This window comes from Nicotiana tabacum, chromosome 8 (genome assembly GCF_000715075.1).
Source record: "Nicotiana tabacum cultivar K326 chromosome 8, ASM71507v2, whole genome shotgun sequence".
NCBI lineage: Eukaryota > Viridiplantae > Streptophyta > Magnoliopsida > Solanales > Solanaceae > Nicotiana > Nicotiana tabacum.
This window is the reverse complement of record NC_134087.1, coordinates 53,536,117-53,559,185: the sequence shown is the minus strand read 5'-3', so window position 1 is coordinate 53,559,185 and position 23,069 is coordinate 53,536,117. Positions and strand designations below refer to the sequence as shown.

The 23,069-nt window shown below is 38.2% G+C and overlaps 1 pseudogene; it reads right to left on the bottom strand.

The window, feature by feature from the left end:
- Positions 1–23,069, bottom strand: part of LOC107764646 (flavin-containing monooxygenase FMO GS-OX-like 4) — an 83,390-nt pseudogene that overhangs the window by 48,718 nt on the left and 11,603 nt on the right.

Here is a 23,069-nt window from a genome sequence, read left to right as displayed (position 1 = left end):
ATTTTCAAAAATTCATATTCCAACTATTAAAGTGATTACCCAACCCTAAATGTAAGATTCTTAAAATTTACCCGTGGGCCCACGTGCCCGGATTTGCGAAATTTTTGAAGAAAGTTGTTACCCATAACCTTATGAAGTCAAATATATGATTTTTACCAAATTCCATAACCATTTTCATGGTCAAATCTCATTTTTATACAAAACCTAGGTTTTCATCTAAACCCTTGATTTCACCAATTTTTACATGTTAATATATCCATAATCTATGTATTAAACTCATGTTGGGTAGAATTACTTACCTCAAAGTGCTAGGTGAAAACCTCTTCCAAAAGCTCCAAAAATCGCCTAAATCCGAGACTCAAAACTCAAATGTGAGTAAAAATGGTTGACTCCTGTTTTTAGGCATTCTGCCTAGGCATGTCGCATGCATGAAATGTGACTTTGCCTGATTTTCGGGCAAAATTGAACTACTACTAACCTTCATTCAATGGACTATAATTTCTGTACAAATGTCCAAATGATGAATAGTTTAACTTTCTAGAAACTAAAATCAAAGATCTACAATTTTCATGTTTTGCAAATTTTCAGACTCCTTACAGATTTCGAGATATAGGCTTCTAACGTAAGCTCCTCGCATCAGAAATTTCTTGAAAAATTGCAAACTAGCTTTATCAGCATTCATTCAATCGATCATAACTTTCTGTACAAATATCTAAATGATAAATGGTTTATCTTTTGGAAAATAGAATTCAAGGCTACTACTTTCATATTTTGCAAATTTTCATATTCCTTACATATTGTAAGATATAAGCTCCCAAAATCAGCTATGCGATTGCACCAGTTGTTGTCCAAAAATAGCTTCTGCAGCAGAAAAATGCAGCAGCTCCTTTTGTCCGAAATCCATTACGTTAACCTTACGAAATTTACCCGAGTCCCTCGAGATCTTAACCAATTATACCAGCATATCCCAAAATACAATATGAACTTAATCAAGGCTTCAAACCACGTCAAACAACGTCAAAACTACGAATCGTGTATCGAATCGAATTATGAGTTTTCAAATCTTTCAACTTTTATATTTTGCGCCTAAACATATCAAATAAATCCGGAATGACTTCAAATTTTATACACAAGTCACATTCGACATTACGGACCTACTCCAACTTCTAGAATCGGAATCCGACCCTGATATCAACAAGTCAACTCTCGGTCAAACTTCTCAAAAGCCTTCAAATTTCTAACTTTCACCAAATGACTCCAAAATGACCTACGGACATCAATAGAATTGAAATGCACTTTAACCCAAATTTATGAAATTCTTCTAAAATGCTAACTTCCACAATAGGCGCCGAAATACTCCCGGGTCATCCAAAACCTAATCCGAACATACGCCCAAGTCCAAAATTATCATACGAACATGCTGGAACCTTCAAATCCTGATTCCAAGGTTGTTTACTCAAAAATCCAATCTTAGTTAATTCTTTCAACTTAAAGCTTTCAAAATGAGAATTCACTTTCCAAATCAACTCCGAACTTCCGGAAATTAGATTCCGACCATGTGTACAAGTCATAATACTTGAAGTGAAGCTGCTCATGGCCTTAAACTGCCGAACGACGTGCTAGAGCTCAAAACAACCGGTCGGGTCGTTACATTCTCTCCCACTTAAACATACTTTCATCCTCGAACGTACTGAGAACTGCAGTTAAGTTGTCCGAAATCACTATTTAACACCTTGTGCACCTACCCTCGCTACCACAACTTAGTCGAGCACATTAGCTCAATCAAATCTGAAGATATCCTCTTTTATTTAGGCAAATGAGCCTTAGAGCCCAGTTTCGACATCCGAAATTCTCTGCCCGGCATGCTTCCAATATATGAACACCGTATCAATCACTATACGAGGTACCATAACATAACTTCATACCTTTGCTGAATTCTCACCTTGCACCACATCATTCACAGAACCATAATAACATTCTCTGATCATAATAGCCGAAATTCCATGAATCTGATGCTCCCAATGCATCTCATGACCTATATACCTCTTGTCCCGACCTTTGCATGCCCACCACGATGGAAGGGATGTGTAGAATTTCTTAACCAACTGCCGAGTCAACAAATCCTTGAGTCTATACTCCTGACAAGAACCATTACCTCAACTTGAACCAAATAATGATCTTTGCTCTTTAATATACTTCATATAACCCGATTGCACCGATCCTAGATCCAATAATCTCGTCTAACCCTATACGAGCTGCTCAGGTAACACTCACCGCAAACATGACCAAAAGCCTTATATGATGCCACAATGTGCCAATAAGATACAAACTCGAACGCGATACATAAGGAAAACGAACTCCGGAAGGGACTACTCAACTCACACTGCTAATATGGACTTTCCTCACAAAATGGAAAACAAAACACACAAAAATTAGAATACAGAAAATTGTACTCAACATCATACTGTTGCGGCGTGCAACCCGATCCAAATAACATGCTCGTGGCGGCGTGCCACCCCTTCCACACATAAAATTCACACAAGGAGATACACACCGAGCTAAATTGCTTACAAAATACCGAATATCGATCATAAGCACAATAAGTGCATAATACCATCCCTGGGGAAACAGATAGCGCCGTAAGCTACAAAACTCAAGCACAACTGAGGTGCAATATATAACCTGAGTCATGGGAGCCATCCTACTCACATAACACCATCGCTACGCGGAACCTCACACATAAGAACCGATTCACAACTCATACGACACCATATAGTACTACATGAAATAGCCGACAACGAAATAACATCCCATGTTCGAATACTCCTCCATAAAGAGTGCTATGCTGAAACGAACACATTCATCCTGATATAAATCCCATATTCATATTTGAGTCCACCCACAGACTTCAAGCCAATTCTGATCATCCTCACTATGCTAATATCCTTTATGGGTCCATAATAACCTCTTTTTTCTCATAACACAAGAACAACTATCGTAACCGGAGAAACATCCACCGTTCATAGCCTGATAAACCGAGTGCCCTCCAGGCATAAATTCTCAAATTAATGATATTACCAAAATCTTCACACTTGGTTTAAATTTTTAATCAATCAAATGACTGCATGTCATAGTTATACAATCTTTTCGTAAGATATGCTTCCACAATCTCATGCACCAGGTAACAAGTCTATACTTCCATACCACCGACCACACAAATGCTGTAAAGCAAATCAAGAATCCATAACCAGGATGCAAAGCCTCCTACACAAACACCGATCTTAGGTGACGTTGAAGACAATACCAGCTTACTCTAAACATCCAAATCCCTTTCCTGCTCATCTGAGCTCGTGACATCCTTGTCAACACCGAACCGCAACATTGATCCTTACTTGCAAATTTCATACCGCTCACTGCACCTAACATGCCAATATTCCATAGTGCCAGAGTTTCATCATAACTCCTGAATCACTAATAGGGTAAACATTTCATTATATAAAAACTTTTTACTTAACTCATTCTGAGAGAACCATAGTAACACATGAGTAAATCTTCATAACCATAGAACATGCAAATCCTCAAGTAGTGGTTTAAACCACCATAACCCTTCCGGGATCCGCCTACACAGAACAACTCAATTCGCACTCATCCTGAGTGGCCTTGTATCATGAGACCATGTTGTCTCAAATCCCACCAATCATCTCATACCCTCCTTGTGCGCATGCTCGCCTCCTCAACTGATGCACCCATTCCGATAATTCCTCTACGAATTTGAAGTCCTTTTCTCTCATTCCTCCAAATGCTATACTGCAAGCCGAAGATATCATAACGTTCCGAGCCTCTTTTCATAATCCGCTACAAATTTGCGGGCTTGAAATTCCTAGGAACCGCATTTTAACATTTGAATTCACTAGGACCATTATTGAGAGTCACCCACTCTTGCTTGGTCCCGAATATAATCAACCCTAAGGCTCCATTAGAACATGAACACCCTTCTCAATGAAGCACCCAACTTAATCACTTCCCTTGTAAATCACCTTTGTACGAAGCATAAATCCTGAATCTTTCCAAAGCTCAAACATGAGTCAATAAGGCCAACTATAACACACCTTTATCAATTCCTTTGCTCAAATTACCACTTACGTTCTTTTCCCTTAGCTATAATAACAAACCAATACGCTGATAACCCGAAACCTCACGAGTAGATAACCATGAAACTCTATCGTAGATGGTGGGACTCTCCCACTTAGCTTAGCGCCACTTATTACATAACCCTGTAACCCACCAAGATTCTTTCTTCATTGTTGATATGATCTTGCACAACCAACCCGCCAAATTCCTCAAAATCTTTCTGTAATACCCTTTATGAATACTCTGAATCATTAACCACATTCACATGTCGACCTCTTTATCGGATAGCCAGTAGGATTCTTCGCAGAAGCTTCGCCAACCACGTGACCACTGATATGCTCACAGGAGATAACCCACATATGGAGATTACATGCCGATATCTTTCAACGCCGCTGCACGAGGTACAATCACTACATCATCCATAACCCATCATGAGTCCGTGCTCATCCAGCAATTGTACTAGTCCTCTCACTTCTTAGGGACATCAACTAAATGTGCAACGGTACCTCCAAATCAAAGGTCATATTGTACCCTTCTTCATATCGGGCAACTCCTTTCTATTGTATCAAATCTCCCGACATATAAAAGCTAATATTTCAAATTAAGTCTGTAGACCTAGTCACTGTCCACCCTGAACCCTAAATCACTCTAGATTCTTCTCCAGGTGTGTAGTTATCCTGCCACTGATCCCATATGCTACTCTGCCACTCTCCCACTTTAGCTAAACCCCTCCTTTTTAAGCAACTACTTGACTCCCGCTTCTTACACCTGGACTTCTAGAAATTTAACAACCGCATAACACTTCCCACATATCCTTCCTCATCCTTTGCTGCTCAACTGATGCCTTAGATCAAAATCTATCTCCGTAGCTCTCGAACCAACAGACCACTACTAACTTTATACTTTTCCGAAGATCATATTTCTCGAGCCATTGACATTAGAAACATCGACTCAATCCTGAATAATTATAGTCTAGTTGCCTTTCCTCCGCCGGGAATGAAATACCGAATATCTAAATCATGCACTGAGTAGGCCTCTTTTCAGGTCATTCACTGCCCCGATACAATGATAAGTACCCTACGATCACATCAATACTGGGCGATAGAAATGCACGAATCGTCATAACATCGATGCCAACTCTTAAAACCTTGAGTAATACAGATATTAAGCTGAAACGACAGAATGACCTTCTAGAAGGTGATGACTATAGCCCAATAACTAGGCAGGGAGAAACATCCCCCACCACATATGTAGCACCATTACAATTTCTCAATTACCGATTTATAACAAGCGCTTCACGTCGCATAAGATTGAATGGAAAGGAAATGAAGGCATAAGCCTCAAAGGAATCAACCGGCACGATGAGGAATCAAGAAGGTAAGTGCTTCTACAGCTCAGTAGCCTCTCAAAGATAAGTACAGATATCTCCGTACTGATCCACAAGACTCTACTAGACTTGCTCATGACTCGTGAGAAATAAAGGGAACCAAGTGCTCTGATACCATGCTGTCACGACCCAAAATCCACTAAGGGTCGTGATGGCATCCGACACACTGTCAAGTAAGCCAACACCGAGAAGTTAATTAAATTCCAATTTTAGTATTTGTTGAAATCATTTTCTTTATACATTAAACAACAAATAATGAAATTCACATAAATAACCATGATCCTTTAACAAACTTAATATTGAATAATCCCAAAATCATCCCAAAACCTGGTGTCACAAGTGCATGAGCTATTTCTAGGAAACAATATAATACAACAATCGTCCGGAATACAAATTGGACAGAAAGTAAATACAATAATCTTAAAGAGACTATACTGGTTGCGGGTCGCCTTGAGAAGTGCAGCTTACCTAAGACTCCATATCAACCATGATGCTACGCCCACTAGGCCACTAGAGATATATGTGCTTGTGCAATAAAAATGCTTAGCAAGTGTAGCATGAGTACGAAAATAATGTGTACTCAGTAAGTATCCTATCTAATCTCGAAGAAGTAGAGATGAGAAGTTGACTTTGACACTAACTAGGGGTCCAATATTAATAATACCAATAATATAGAAAATTAGGGATTTTCATAAAAATGATTTTAAACTCAATAGCATGAGGCAAGTAACCAATTCTTTTGTTCACAAGAAATTTTTAAATTTATTTTCATCATTTATACATTTATCTCAGGCCAGGGAGAACAAATATCAACATCTATGAATCTCAAGGCAAGAAATATAAGCATGTGCAAATCATGCCGAGGTCGTACGACCCGATCCAACAATATTTAAACTATGTACTGCCAGAGGGTCGAATGACACGAACCATAGATGTACCTATTTAATCTACCGAGGCGTTCGACCCGTTCCACAATATATAAATACATTTAATCAGTCAATCAAGAACTCATCAAGGAGCAAATTATCTAAGAAAAGGCAATTTCTCTTTTAAAAATCAAGAAATGATGACTAGTCTTTTAGAAATCATTTACATGTTCGATATGTTTTAGGCATTTTTAAATTGATAACAAGATTTCAAATATTGCAAGTAAATCATGCTTTTGGGTCCTAAACTACCCGGACGTAAGCATAATAGTAGCTACGCACGGACTCTCGTCACCTCGTACGTATGTATCCCCCACAAATAGAAGAAAATATCTAATTAATTCACATATGGGGACAATTCTCTCTTACAAGGTTAGAAAGGAGACTCACCTCGCTCCGAAGCCCACTTTTCGGTCCAAGATTATTGTCAAAACCCTCAATTCGGTGCGGAACAATCCAAAACTAATGAAATAGTGTATAAACTAATCAATACATATTCAAAAATTCATATTCCAACTATTAAAGTGATTACCCAACCCTAAATGTAAGATTCCTAACATTCACCTCGGGCCCACGTGTCCCGGATTCCTGAAATTTTCAAATAAAGTTGTTACCCATAACCTTATGAAGTCAAATATATGATTTTTACCAAATTCCATAACCATTTTCGTGGTCAAATCTCATTTTTATACAAAACCTAGGTTTTTATCTAAACCCTTGATTTCACCAATTTTTACATATTAATCTATCCATAATCTATGTATTAAACTTATGTTGGGTAGAAATTACTTACCTCAAAGTGCTAGGTGAAAACCCTCTTCCAAAAGCTCCAAAAATCGCCCAAATCCGAGACTCAAAACTCAAAAATGAGTAAAAATGGCTGACTCCTATTTTTAGGCATTCTGCCTAGGCAAGTCGTGTCGCGCCCCCTTTTTCTCATCCTCGCAGAGGGAGGTTGGGGTTTCGACATTCTTGGGATGTAATGACTCGTTTCCTTTTGTGAATTGGGTATTTGAAGAGTCGCTACCTAATAGATTATGGTGCGTTAGGGCACCTAGAGAAATTAACTCTTGGGTTGGTTTGCATTACCAGAGATTAGAGTAAGGGCACGAAATAACCTTGAGGGGAAGGTGTTAGGCACACTTCTTGGTCCACAACTGTGGGTCCCGACCGAACTTATAATTACAAATTAGTCCATATAAACAAGTATGTTGTAAAGCTCATTGAACAAGTCAAGTAATTAAATAAAGGTTTGAACAAATTATACAAACAAAGTTTTAAATAAGGAGAGGATTTGGGGTAAGAAGGGGTCCTAGGTTGTTTATCCTATAGGATCACCCCACGCAATGTCCGGTAAACACTCCTCAATAAGGGGTTACACGTGACATTATTGCATAGTCATCATGTCCCATGTCTACCCTTCCCATCCCATTATTGGTCATGCAAAGCGAGTGTTTGGTCATTGATTCCTATTGCGTGCTGCTACCCGTCCCTTCCTAATAGTCCTGGAGGGAGTTGGGACCTCTACCTATAGGTAGTTCTAGACGTACCCCTAAGGTTTTAACGGCAAAACTCTAAGGCAACAGTCAAAAAGCATCTAGGACTTTCACATAATGAGAGAAAGTAAAAAAATCACAATTTCCTCCGCAAACAAGCATGCATATAGTATGACTCAACCACAAGTAAGGTCTTTAGTAATCAAAGTCCTAAAGCAGGATTTCTAAGTGATTATGTAGAAATAAACCACTTTCAGACACAGAAGTCATAACATTATTAGCTGCCTAGGACCTCCTCTTTAAAAGCTTATCAGAATTCAGAGACGTCGAGTGACAGAAACAACTTAAGAGAAATGCAAGTTTTGAAAATGTCCTAAGGCTTGCCTATATGCAGAACTGTGTTTATATTAATGCAGAAACAGACAAGTTTTTCGAAAAAGACCATTGTAATACCTTTAGGCAAGATATCTAATGAGATTAAAACAATGCTGAAAGAGCCATTTTCAGGGAATGTTATCGCTTAATAAGACCAGTTTTTAAGAAGTAAACTAGGCGAATAAAATCGACTCATTAGGCTAATTAGATTATCAGACATAATTGCGAGTAAAAGTCCCTATAGGCATGGTATCTAGGCGTGTTACTGGTTTTAGGAAATTTGCAGTAACTTATTGAATTGGAATTATGTCCTACAGGCATGGTATCTATACTTGAATTGATTTAAAACATGATGGCTTGGAACCTAGAAACATGGTTTCTAACATGTCAAATGCAGGATTTGTGAATATGGAATTTATCTGATGCAAAGAATATTAAAAGTGAAAACCTACAGACATGATGTCTATTATGCAAAATGAAATTAGATTCAACAAAAGTCACACCCTTTGAACATGTTTTCTATTGAGTAAAGCAGGCAGATATGGAAATAAAATCCTAAGAGCAGGATTTCTACCCATATTACCCCACAAAGTATATATCTACCCCCCTTACGAAATTACCCCGAATATCTGTTTACAAAATATTACAGGCCAACAAATGAAATAGAAAACTATGAAGCTATTCTATAGGGAGCCTGCAATCATGCCCAAGTTTCCCAAAGCCTGCAATGGTCTTTCAAACCTCATTTACACAGACAAATCAGGGTCTAGGTGCATTAACGTTCCCTAAGGGTCTCAAGAACCCCGGGCAATGCTTACACCTAGACTTAGTAGCCAAGCATTGAACCAGTGTAGTATGGAAAGCCAGCCTCAGTATGCCAGAGTTCCAAGGATTCTCAAGAGGACCCCAAGGCAGTACACATACTAGAGGGGGCAGAACTTATTAACTAAGAGTAGAGTAAAAATGCAGGACACATGTTTGAAAGAAGTTTATTAAAGATTGGACTTAAAAGTCTGTTTTGAAAGCAATTAGTAAAGTAATAGAGGTTGTTTGAAAGAGGTCTGAGTAGTAAACAGAGTTCAAACACTTCAGGATAAGACCACACACAGCAAGTTCACAGAATTTTAATATATTCAGTAATCACACAGGGTTAAGGGGTTTGGGGATACACAGACATTGCCTACAGACACATGATCCTAGCAGGAGTATTAGGACTGGTATGGACATTCTCAGAGATAGCTTGATGCTATCCTAATCACAAAATAATCATGAGGAACATAAACATTTAGAGGGGAATAGGGATTTAGGATTCACAAAATGGTAAGTGCACAGTAGGTAAAGGAAAACAATTGTGCAGACATGCTTGAATCACACAAGGGAATACATGAGCTTAAAGGGATGGGATTCATAATAGCATGTTTAACTACAAACTCCACAACAAAACCATAAGTAAAAGCAGGCTAGAAAAAAAAGAAACCGAAACAAGAAAAGAAACATATTGTTGTTGTGGCTGTAAATTAAACTAGGACATACCATTGAAGATGGAAGTAAGCAGAATGAAAGAACCAAAGAGCACAAATGATTAGCCTTGGCTTGTAGCCGACTAACAGTAATAAAATAACACAGAGATTTTAAATAAGAGAGGGGTTTTTTGGAAGCCAAGTGTGTGTCCTTTGTGAAAGACTTAGGGTATTTATAGTTGAAAGTAGGTAGTGGAATAAGGTAAAAATATAGCAGTATACTAATTTAAGATCTCATAATCAATCACTTAGATAATCAAGGAAGTAGTTCCTTGAGTTAGGGGAATCAAAGTCAAACGGAAAGATTCAGTACCATATAAGGGGGAAAGGAGGAATCAGTGCATAATTAAACAAGGAAAAGAGCCAAATTCCAATAGGCATAAAGTAGTCGATTAGGACCAAATTTAGAAAGACCCAATTAAGGAAAGACTAAGTAAAACCAAGTATCATAGTAAATAAGGTAATAAAATCTGTGAATTCAAACAGATGAGTAGAATTCTAGGGCCTTGAAGGAAAATCTTTCAATTACCAACAGTTAAGAAAAATCGGAATCAATCATGAGGGGTCATGATTCTGTGTGTTTCAACATATAAATAGAGACGAATGAACAAAAGTAGAAAACAAAACAAGGTCAATTATATAGGCAGAAAGAAATAAGAGATGAGCAAGCACAGTCATATAGAGGTGATGTAAGTAGGCTAGAGATTCAGCAGGACATATTCGAAGCATGGTGACTGTGAGAGGTTAACAAGACCAAAGAAAATCAGGCTAACATGCAGAGCCATGGCGAAGAAAATCATTCCAACATATGGAACCAAAAGTGGAGAAAATCATGTTAATACACAGAACCAAGTAAAGGGAATCATGCTACTCACAGAAACAAGTAAAGAAAATCTTTTAAAAAGTAAAGAGAATCATGCTGACACACAGAACAAATAAAGGAAAATCTTTAAAAATTAGAGCCTTTTAAGTAGAGTTAAAAAGTAGTAGGAACATAAAATCAGTCAAAATAAATAAGGGAAAAAGGTTTAATCATGAAGAAATCGGTTGAAATAGGTGTAGAAAGAATTCTGAAGAAACCCTAGTTTTCAAAGAAAGGAAAAACGGTTTAAAGTAGAAGATCTTTCAGAAGAAAGCTCGAAAATAAGCAAATCATAGAAGAAAATAGGTTTAAAGCATGAAAATAACACAGATCTGAGAGATCCAGAAGAGAGTTAGGGTTTCAAAAGGAAACCTAGGTAGAAATCAAAAGAACCTGTTGTAACTTCATAAATCGTAACACACATGGTGTGATTTTGACTAAAATCACACCAGAGAAGCCTCGAACCACAGAATCAGGAACCCTAGGTCTGAATTGGCATGGCCCAGGACCCTTGAATGCCTTTGAGATGATGAGCAAGGTGATGAGAGTGACCATTAGAGGCTTGGGGTTTGAGAGATAGTCGCCGGAGATTACCGGAGAGGCAGGTGAGTGGAGGAGTCTAGGTTTAGGTTTGAGAGAAGAGTGTAGATGAGAGAGAATCTGAAGGCAACATCTTAAGTGACTTAGGCTTAGGGGTCGTTTGAAAATTCAAAAGGAAAAGAATTATTTGGACCGTTGATCCGGGAGATCAACGGCCAGGATTAAAATGGGTAGGTGGGTTCCGAGTTTGGGTAAGGATTAATAGGGTATGGGTAGGGTGATTTGGGTGTGAAATTAGGCAATTTAAATATATAGGACCCAATTTTGTGCATATAAACATAATTATATCTAAAACTGGGCTAACATTGCAATTATATGCAATTTAGCTTTTAAAAATACTAAATGTATTTGTAAAAATCACATAAAAATTAGATTAGCTATATTTTAGCATAAATATAAATATTAAATAAAAAAATTATCAAAAAAATAAATTTGGAAATACTTATTGGGATTTTATGGATAAAAGGGGAGAAAATAAATCAATTAAAACCCTTAAAATTATGGGAAAAATAATAAAAACCTTAGGCATGCTTATGTATGCATATATATGCTATTTTGAAGGCTTTTATGCATATTCAATCATATAGGGAAAATTGGATATCAACATCTACCCCTCTTTACCCGGGAAGGATGAAGGAGTTTTCGGGTAAAGAAATGATGGCCAATTTTGATCGGGCGGGGTATTTTGAAAGATAGAGTCCGAGCTCTGGTTTTCGAATTGCCTACATATCCCTTATTTTACAGGAATCAGGACATGTGTAGTTCTGGATTCACTTCCGGAGTATGCCGATGGAATCATTGTAAGAACGGACACGAGATGTGGAAGCAGCTACGGTGAGCGTTTAAGGCTCGAGACGGTTGGAGGGAACTGGAGCGAGATTGCTCCTGCTAGGATAGCGGTTACTTACTGGTTACCTGCAAATAAAGATGCTACAAACGTGTTTGCAAAAATTTAAACATGATGCAAATTCCCTTTGGACAATGAAGGTTGTCTTCGGACGGTTAAAGATGACATCCTTGGACCATGACGTCCTGGGCCATTAATTGTTTAATGAGGGATTCACAGGCCATGAAATGATGTTGTTGGGCCATGAAAATGGTGCCTCCGAACCATGACGCATTTGAATAATAATATGTAAATTTGAGAGATCCTCATGCCATGGCATGGTGTCTTCAAGCTATGAGGATGATGCCTTTAGACTATAACGCCTTTGGATAGATTGGCGATATATCAGCCCATGATATGCAATAATATGATTTAACAAGACAAGGCTTAGTCTTGCGAAGTAAAGGGCAAAGCTTAGCCCGATTGAAAAGCAGGTAAATAGTTGTAGAAAATAGAGCAATATTGGTGCAAGTAGGGACAATGCTTAGTTCCATGCTAGTGGGGAGGAAAGGATTAGCCTTATGCAAATGAGGAGGCAAATATTAGCCTCATGCAAATACAAAGTCAGGGCTTAGACTCATGGAGGTATGGAGGCAAAGATCAGCCTCATGCAAATATGGAGTCAGGGATTAGACTCATGCAAGATTGGAGACAGAGCTTAGTCTCATGCAAAGAGAAGGCAACGCTTATCCTTATGCAAATATGGAGGTAGAGCTTAACCTCATGCAAGATTCGGAATGGGGCTTAGTCCCATGCAAATGGAAGGCAATGCTTAGCCTTATGCAGATATGGAGGCAAGGCTTAGCCTCATGCAAGATTCGGGATAGGGCTTAGTCCCATGCAAAATGGAATGCAATGCTTAGCCTTATGCAAAATGGATGCAGGGCTTAGCCTCATGCAAGATTCGGGACAAGGCTTGGTCCCATGCAAATATGGAATCAAGGATTAGACTCATGCAAATGTGGAGTCAAGGCTTGGACTCATGCAAATATGGAGTCAGGGCTTAGGCTCATGCAAATATGGAGTCAAGGATTAGACTCATGCAAATATGGAGTCAGGGCTTAGGCTCATGAAAATATGGAGTCAAGGATTATACTCATGCAAATATGGAGTTAGGTCTTAGACTTATGCAAATATGGAGTCAAGGATTAGACTCATACAAATGTGGAGTCAAGGTTTAGAATCATGCAAATATGGAGTTAGGGCTTAGACTCATGAAAATATGGAGACAAGGATTAGACTCATGCAAATATGGAGTCAGAGCTTAGACTCATGCAAATATGGAGTCAAGTATTAGACTCATGCAAATATGAAGTTAGAGATTAGACTCATGCAAAGAGAAAATAGCAGATAAGGGTAGAGTATATCTTAGCTAGGATAGGTTCAGCATCTAACAGCCGGATGGATGGTGAATTTTCTTTGTGTACGAATGCTATCGTCAAATGTACCCGCGTTCAAAGAAAAATCGTAAGTTTCATAAGGAGAGGTTGGTTCTTGATTTGTCTGTCGGCCTTGCTTGGCTCCGGTCTAGAAGCCCCCTTCGAGTTCCCTATGTAGCACCTGACCATTATGAAAAATACAATTTTCGAAAATATGCATTCATTGATAAAAAAAATGGAATTATATTAGAAGCGTATTAATATATCAAGTAAGTTTTTATAAACTAGTGACTGTGACACATTTCAAAGGCATTGCACCTCTCTTATGTTAGAATTTTGAGGGCCCTCCTCAAAATTCTGCCCCAGTTTGGTAGATGATTTTTAACCGTTTGCGGATGACGAACCTTACTGAATCTTCTTCGGAATTTTGAGAATCCTTCTCAATATTTTGCCCCAGTTCTTGACTGATGACTGACTTCTTGGCATATGGTGGTGCTGACTGGACTTGTTCCGGAATTTTGAGGACCCTCCTCAAAATTCTGCCCTAGTTCTGATTTTGGGGAAAATGAAAATTTTATTATGATATGACCGAACCCATAGTTCAATTACATCATAAAGGAAAATCTGAAATAATCTAAGCATAGTATCTCTTGACTGCATCTGAATTGATTCGTTTTGGCTAGATCTCTCCATCCATTTTTGCAAGTATGAGTACTCCTCCTGTTAGTACTCTATGAACCATATACGGACCTTGCCAGTTGGGAGAGAATTTCCCTCTGGCTTCATCTTGGTGTGGAAAAATCTTCTTCAATACCAGTTGTCCTGGTGCGAACTGCCTTGGTTTGACCCTTTCTTCCTGTCTCATCATGTTGCCCCAAAACACATCTAAAGGCTCCATCTAACACGGATAGATAATGCAGCAATGGTCGTCCAGGTTCTGGTGGGACTAGAACAGGCGGTGTGGACATGTATTCCTTGATCTTGTCAAAAGCTTTCTGACAATCCTCGGTCCAACTTGTCTCAACATCTTTCCTCAGTATTTTGAAGATGGGTTCACATATTACTGTGGACTGTGCTATGAATCGACTGATGTAGTTGAGCCGCCCCAGGAAGCTCATCACGTCCTTCTTGTTTTTGGGTGGTGCTAATTCCTGAATAGCTTTAACTTTAGTCAGATCTAGTTCGATCCCTCGATGACTGACGATGAATCCCAATAACTTTCCTGTGGGGACCCCGAATGCACACTTTGCGGGGTTCAACTTCAAATTGTACTTCCTGAGCCTGTCGAAGAATTTTCTCAAGTCTACTACGTGATCCGCGACCCTCTTGGATTTGATAATGACTTCGTCCACATATACCTCTATTTCTTTGTGTATCATATCATGAAAGATGCTTGTCATGGCCCTCATGTATGTGGCCCCTGCGTTCTTCAGACCGAACGACATCATCTTGTAACAGTATACACCCCAAGGTGTAATAAAAGCTATCTTCTCGGCATCTTCTTCATCCATCCAGATCTGGTGATAACCTGTGTAGCAATCTACAAAGGATTGGAGTTCATGCTTGGCGCAGTTATCGATCATGATGTGTATATTTGGCAGTAGGAAATCGTCTTTGGGACTTGCTCTATTTAAATCCCGATAATTGACACATACCTTGACCTTCCTGTCCTTCTTCGAAACTAGCACAATATTAGCTAACCATGTTGGGTACTCAACCACCCTGAGAACCTTGGCTTTGATATGCTTGGTGACCTCCTCCTTGATCTTCAAACTCATGTCTGGTTTGAATTTTCTGAGTTTCTGCTTGACTGACGGGTACATGGGATTGGTAGACAACTTGTGAGCTACTATAGATGTGCTCAAACCGGTCATATCGTCATACGACCATGCGAAGATATCCTCATATTCCTTTAGAAAACGGATGTACTCTTCCTTTTCTGTTGGTGACAAGTGAATGCTGATGCGGGTCTCTTTGACGGCCTCGGTGTCTCCCAAATTTACTGCTTCTCTTTCCAAGTTGGATTTAGGCTTGTTCACAAAATTCTCAACTTCTTTGACAATTTCCTCGGGGATCTCATCTTCTTCCTCTAAGTCACTATTCTTATGTTGCGTTGCCTCATTACTCGTCACAGTCACTGGCTCATCAGGAAAAGTAATAATAACACTGTAGAAGGGAAAAATATAAAAATAGTAATGAATAATGATAAGATATAAATGCATTTGATTAAAACTGAGGAAATTGTTCATACAAAGCTCGGCTCGGTGGATCGAGCATTTATTTTAAAACAAAGAAATCTTTAAACAAAATTGCTAAAAAAATAAAATGCCTAGAACAGCTTATAAATTGTGCCAAGCTACCCAGGGACTCGACGGGCTCGGGATGGTGTGACGGTCCAATTGCTGAGAACAGCTCCCTTTGCCATAGTCTGAATGGAGAGGCCTTCTTCCTCCTCATGTCCTCGTCTTCCTAGAATAGATTCTTTCAGCCCAGCTAGTGCTTTTTCCTCTACTTTTTGTGTTGCTTGGAGGAGGAGGAGGATGTAGAGGGCCTCTGGATCTGGTATGATATGCTGATGAGGCCAATATGGATAAACCAACCTAAGAGGAAGGGAATAATAATAAAGATAAGCAAAAACAAAAAGGTAACAAGTTAGTGAGGATCCTGAAATGTTTGTAGTATTTAAACACATATTGCAAAATGTAAACTCGTATCCTAATTTGGGAGCCTCATTGTACCCGAGGTAGGCGTAGCAACAAATAGATTTGGAGAACTTTAAGTGCCAATAAATGCTTCATTTCATAATATAAAAATAGACGAATCCCAAAACGACACTAAGATAATAATAAAATAATTCACCATTGGCACTTGGCATTATTACCTTTGGAAAGCGAGTACAACTAATCTATTTGGTCTTGGAAGGACCTTCTTCAGGTTGAATGTTCTCGTTGATCAAATCCTCCAGTTCGCGTAGGTTCACCAGTAAAAATGCCTTTGCCAAATGTTCTCCTTCATTTCCCACAGCGTTCTGGCTATCGGTGACTCTCTTCCTCACCTTTCTTTCCAATTCCAACATGCTGTATTCTAGATATTCCAACTTTTTGCTGGATTTGGCTGCCCTCTCTTTCCATTCATTGATTGGGTCATTTGATGGAAGATTCCTCCACCAGTCTAGCAAGAGTGAGGGTGTGCTAACCATACCGAAGCTGGGGACCTCGTGCCTCATTTTCTGCAAAACAAAAGGGTTAGGCCTTATCCCCACTGGACTCGACTATTTATACATTTATGATCAACATATCAACATTTAGTTCTCCAAATTAATGCACATAACGTGGTTGCATCCATTGGGATTATGGAAAACCCGATGGACTTTGGATAAGGCTTATCTTAAAGGATCATTATGTGGACAACATAACTGATCCGACTAGGTTTGGCCGTAATGCATGCACAATTTAAACAGAATAAGGTTTCTATGGGGTTTTAGACCGATACCCTCAAGCAGACAACTTGATGGGGAAGGCACGGAACCGTTGACTGCACCACTGATCGACTGATTTTACCTCAAATAAGCCTTTCCGAATTTAAGGGTAGTAAATAGGAAGAGCGCAACCACTCATTGAAGTGTTGCTATGGGATTTGATACGCACGAGTGGAATATGATGTGGAGCATGATTTATGCAGTAGTTAATAATATGTAGTCAAGTATTTTCACGTAGGAAAAAAAATACAGCATTTAAATATTGAAAAGACAGTTACAGAAAAAGGAAAACAAAGAGACAAGTCAGTTTTTAGGGTAATAAAGAAATCATAAATGCTTGAAAAAACATAGACAGTTAAATTCAAAGGAGGGAGAAGGGTACAGAATAAGCATGCTAGAACTAATTTGTAAAAGACAAGTTCGTTATGGTAAGAGCCTAAAGATATCCCCAGAAGAGTCGCCATGCTGTTGCGTCCCCTTTTTCCCATCCTCGCGGAGGGAGGTTCGGGTTTCGACATTCACGGGGTGTAATGACTCATTTCCTTTTGGGAATTGGGTATTTAAAGAGTCGCCACCGAACAGATTATGGTGCGTTAGGGCACCTAGAGCAATTAAATCTTGGGTTGGTTTGCTTTACCAGAGATTAGGGTAAGGGCTCGAAATAACCTCGAGGGGAAGGTGTTAGGCACCCTTCTTGGCCCACAACTGTGGGTCCCGACCGATATTATTTTTACAAATTAGTCCATATAAACAAGTAAGTTGTAAAGCTCATTGAACAAGTCAAGTAATGAAATAAAGGTTTGAACAAATTATACAAACAAAGTTTTAAATAATGAGAGGATTTGGGGTAAGAAGGGGTCCTAGGTTTTTTATCCTATAGGATCACCCCATACAATGTCCGGTAAACACTCCTCAATGAGGGGCTATACGTGACATTAATGCATAGACATCATATCCCATGTCTACATTTCCCATCCCCTTATTGGTCATGCAAAGCGAGTGTTTGGTCATTGATTCCTATTGCGTGCTGCTACCCGTCCCTTCTTAATAGTCCCGGAGGGAGTTGGGACCTCTACCTATAGGTAGTTCTAGACGTACCCCTAAGGTTTTAAAGGCAAGACTCTAAGGTGACAATCAAAAAGCATCTAGGACTTTCACATAATGAGAGCTAGTAAAAGGCTCACAGTTTCCTCTGCAAACAAGCATGCATGCAGCACAACTCAACCACAAGTAAGGACTTTAGTAATCAAAGTCCTAAAGCAGGATTTCTAAGTGATTATGCAGAAATAAACCACTTTCAGATACAAAAGTCATAACATTATTAGCTGCCTAGGACCTCCTCTTTAATAACTTATTAGAATTCAGAGACAACGAGTGACAGAAAGAGCTTCAGAGAAATGCAAGTTTTGAAAATGCCCTAAGGCTTGCCTATATGCAGAACTGTGTCTATGTTAATGCAGAAACATACAAGTTTTTCGAAAAAGACCCTTGTAATACCTATAGGCAAGATATCTAATAAGATTAAAACAATGCTGAAAGAGCCATTTTCATGGAATGTTATCGCTTAATAAGACTAATATTTAAGAAGTAAACTAGGCGAGATAAAACCGACTCATTAGGCTAATTATATTATCAGACATAATTGCGAGTAGAAGTCTCTATAGGCATGGTATCTAGGCGTGTTACTGGTTTTTGGAAATTTGCAGTAACTTATTGAATCGGAATTATGTCATATAGGCATGGTATCTATACTTGAATTGATCTAAAACATGATGGCTTGGAACCTAGAAACATGGTTTCTAACATGACAAATGCAGGATTTATGAATATGGCTTCTATCTGATGCAAACAACATTAAAAGTGAAAACATATAGACATGATGTCTATTATGCAAAATGAAATCAGATTCAACAAGAGTCACAACCTATGAAAATGTTTTCTATTGAGTAAAGCAGGCAGATTTGGAAGTAAAATCCTAAGAGCAAGATTTCTACCCATATTACCCCACAAATTATATATCTACCCCATCCCTTTACTAAATTACCCTGAATATCTGTTTACAAAATATTACAGGCCAACAAATGAATTACATAAATGAAATAGAAAACTAAGAAGCTATTCTATAGGGAGCCTGCAATCAGGCCCAAGTTTCCCAAAGTCTGCAATGGTCTTTCAAACCTCAATTACACAGGCAAATCAGGGTCTAGGTGCATCATCGTTCCCTAAGGGTCTCAAGGACCCCGAGCAATACTTACACCTAGACATAGTAGCCAAGCATTGAACCAGTGTAGTGTGGAAATGCAGCCTCAGTATGCCAAAGTTCCAAAGGTTCTCAAGAGGATCCCAAGGCAGTACAAATACTAGAGGGGGCAGAACTTATTAACTAAGAGTAGAGTAAAAGCGCAGGACACATGTTTGAAAGAAGTTTATTAAAGACTGGACTTAAAAGTCTATTTTGAAAGCAATTAGTAACGTAATAGAGGTTGTTTGAAAGAGGTTGGAGTTGTAAATAGAGTTCAAACACTTCTGGATAATACCACACAAAGCAAGTTCACAGAATCTAAATGTATTCAGTAATCACATAGGGTTAAGGGGTTTGGGGATACACAGACATTGCCTACAGACACATGACCCCAGCATGAGTATTAGGACTGGTATGGACATGCTCAGAGATAGCTTGATACTAGCATAATCACAAACCAGTCATGAGGAACATAAACATTTAGAGGGGAATAGTGATTTAGGATTCACAAAATGGTAAGTGCACAGTAGGTAAAGGAAAACAATTGTCCAAACATCCTTGAATCACACAAGGGAATACATGAGCTTAAAAGTATGGGAGTCATAATATCATGTTTAACTACAAACTCCACAACAAAACCATAAGTAAAAGCAGGCTAGAAATAAAAGAAACTGAAACAAGAAAAGAAACATATTGTTGTTGTGACTGTAAATTAAACTAGGACATACTAGTGAAGATGGAAGTAAGCAGAATGAAAGAACCAAAGAGCACAGATGATTAGCCTTGGCTTGTAGCCGACTAACAGTAATAAAATAACACAGAGATTTTAAATAAGAGAGGGGTTTTTTGGAAGCCAAGTGTGTGTCCTTTGTGAAAGACTTAGGGTGTTTATAGTTGAAAGTAGGTAGTGGAATAAGGTGAAAAACATAGCAGTATACGAATTTAAGAACTCAGAATCAATCACTTAGAGAACCAAGGAAGTACTTCCTTGAGTTAGGGGAATCAAGGTCAAACGGAAAGATTCAGTACCATATATGGGGAAAAGGAGGAATCAGTGCATAATTAAACAAGGAAAGGAGCCAGAGTCCAATAGGCATAAAGTAGTCGATTAGGACCAAATTCAAAAAGACCCAATTAAGGAAAGACTAAGTAAAACCAAGTATCATAGTAAATAATGTAATAAAATCAGTGAATTCAAACAAATGAGTAGAATTCTAGGGCCTTGAAGGAAAATCTTTCAATTACCAATAGTTAAGGAAAATCAGAATCAATCATGAGGGGTCATGATTCTGTGTGTTTCAACATATAAATAGAGACGAATGAACAGAAGTAGCAAACAAAACAAGGTCAATTATATAGGCAGAAAGAAATAAGAGATGAGCAAGCACAGTCCTATAAAGGTGATGTAAGCAGGCTAGAGATTCAGCAGGACATATTCGAAGCATGGTGACCATGAGAGATTAACAAGACCAAAGAAAATTAGCCTAACATGCAGAGCCAAGGCGAAGAAAATCATGCCAACACATGGAACCAAAAGTGGAGAAAATCATGCTAACACACAGAAGCAAGTGAAGGGAATCATGCTAACTCACAGAAACAAGTAAAGAAAATCTTTTAAAAGTAAAGAGAATCATGCTGACACACAGAACAAGTAAAGGAAAATCTTTAAAAATTAGGGCCTTTTAACAGAGTCGAGTTAAAAGCAGTAGGAACATAAAATCGGTCAAGAGTAGAAGATCTTTTTGAAGAAAGCTCGAAAATAAGCAAATCATAGAAGATAATAGGTTTAAAGCATAAAAATAAGCAAATCATAGAAGGAAACAAGTTTAAAGCATGAAAATAACACAGATCTGAGAGTTCCAGAATAGAGTTAGGGTTTCAAAATGAAACCTAGGTAGAAATCGAAAGAACCTGTTGTAACTTCATAAATCGTAACACACATAGTGTGGTTTTGCCCAAAATCACACCAGAGAAACCTTGAACAATAGAATCAGGAACCCTAGGTCCGAATCGGCACGACCCAGGACCCTTGAATACCTTAGAGATGATGACCAAGGTGATGAGAGTGACCATTGGAGGCTTGGGGTTTGAGAGATAGTCGCCGGAGATGACCGGAGAAGGAGGTGAGTGGAGGAGTATAGGGTAAGATTTGAGAGAAGAGTGGAGATGAGATAGCATCTGAAGGCGGCGCCTTTGGAAAAGTGACTTAGGGTTAGGTGTCGTTTGAAAATTAAAAAGGAAAGGAATTATTTGGACTGTTGATTTGGGATATCAACGGTCAGGATTAAAACGAGTAGGTGGGTTCTGGGTATGGGTAAGGATTAATAGGGTATGGATCGGGTGATTTGGGCGTGAAATTTGGCTGGAAAGGGGTCCAATTTTGGCTATAATTGAAAGCCAAATTTGGCTGTTATTTAAATAGCCAATTTTTCCCTATTTAATTTATTACAAATAGTAGGTAATTTTTGGAAAATAAATTAAGGCACAAATATGATTTAAAATACATAATTATCAATATAAAAATAAATGATCCAATTTTATGCATATAAACATAATTATGTCTAAAAATGGGTTAACATTGCCATTATATGTAATTTAGCTTCTAAAAATATTAAATGTAATTGTAAAAAATACATAAAAATTACATTAGCCATATTTTGGCATAAATATAGAAATTAAATAAAATGAATTATCAAAACAATAATTTTGAAAATACTTATTGGGATTTTATGGATAAAAGGGGAGAAAATAAATCCATTAAAACCCTTAAAATTATGGAAAAAATAATAAAAACCTTGGGGATGCTTATTTGTGTGTGTGTGTGTGTGTATATATATATATATATATATATATATATATATATATATATTTGCTATTTTGAAGGCTTTTATGCATATTCAAAACATATAGGGAAAAATTGGGTATCAACAATCGTATTATGAAATGCGACTTTGCCTGATTTTCGGGCAAAAAATGAACTACTATCAGCCTTCGGTAAACGGACCATAACTTCTGGTACAAATGTCCAAATTATGAATAGTTTAACTTTCTGAAAATTATAATCAAAGATCTACAACTTTCATGTTTTACAAATTTTCTGATTCTTTATAGATTTCGAGATATAAGCTTCTAACATAGGCTCTTTGCAGCAGAAATTTCTGGGAAAATTGCAAAATAGCTTTACCAGCCTTCATTCAATCGATCATAACTTTATGTACAACTATTCAAATGAGAATAGTTTATTTTTCTGAAAAATAGAATTCAATGTGCTACAACTTTTATGTTTTACAAATTTTCATATTCCTTATAGATTGCACGATATAAGCTCCCAAATTCAGCTCTGTGATTGCACCAGTTGCTGTCCAAAAACAGCTTCTGCAGCAGAAAAATGCAGTAGCTCCTTTTGTCCGAAATCCATTCCGTTAACCATCTGAAATCCACCCGAGTCCCTCGAATCTTAACCAATTATACGAACATGTCCCAAAATACAATACGAACTTAATCGAGGCTTCAAACCACGTCAAACAGCGTCAAAACTACGAATCGCGTACCGAATCGAATTATGAGTTTTCAAATCGTCCAACTTTTATATTTTGCGTCGAAACATATCTAATCAATCCGGAATGACTTCAAATTTTGCACACAAGTCACATTCGACATTGCGGACCTACTCTATCTTTCGAAATCATAATCCGACCTCGATATCAAAAAGTCTACTCCCGATCAAACTTCTCAAAAACTTTCAAATTTCTAACTTTCGCCAAATGACTCCAAAATGACCTACGGA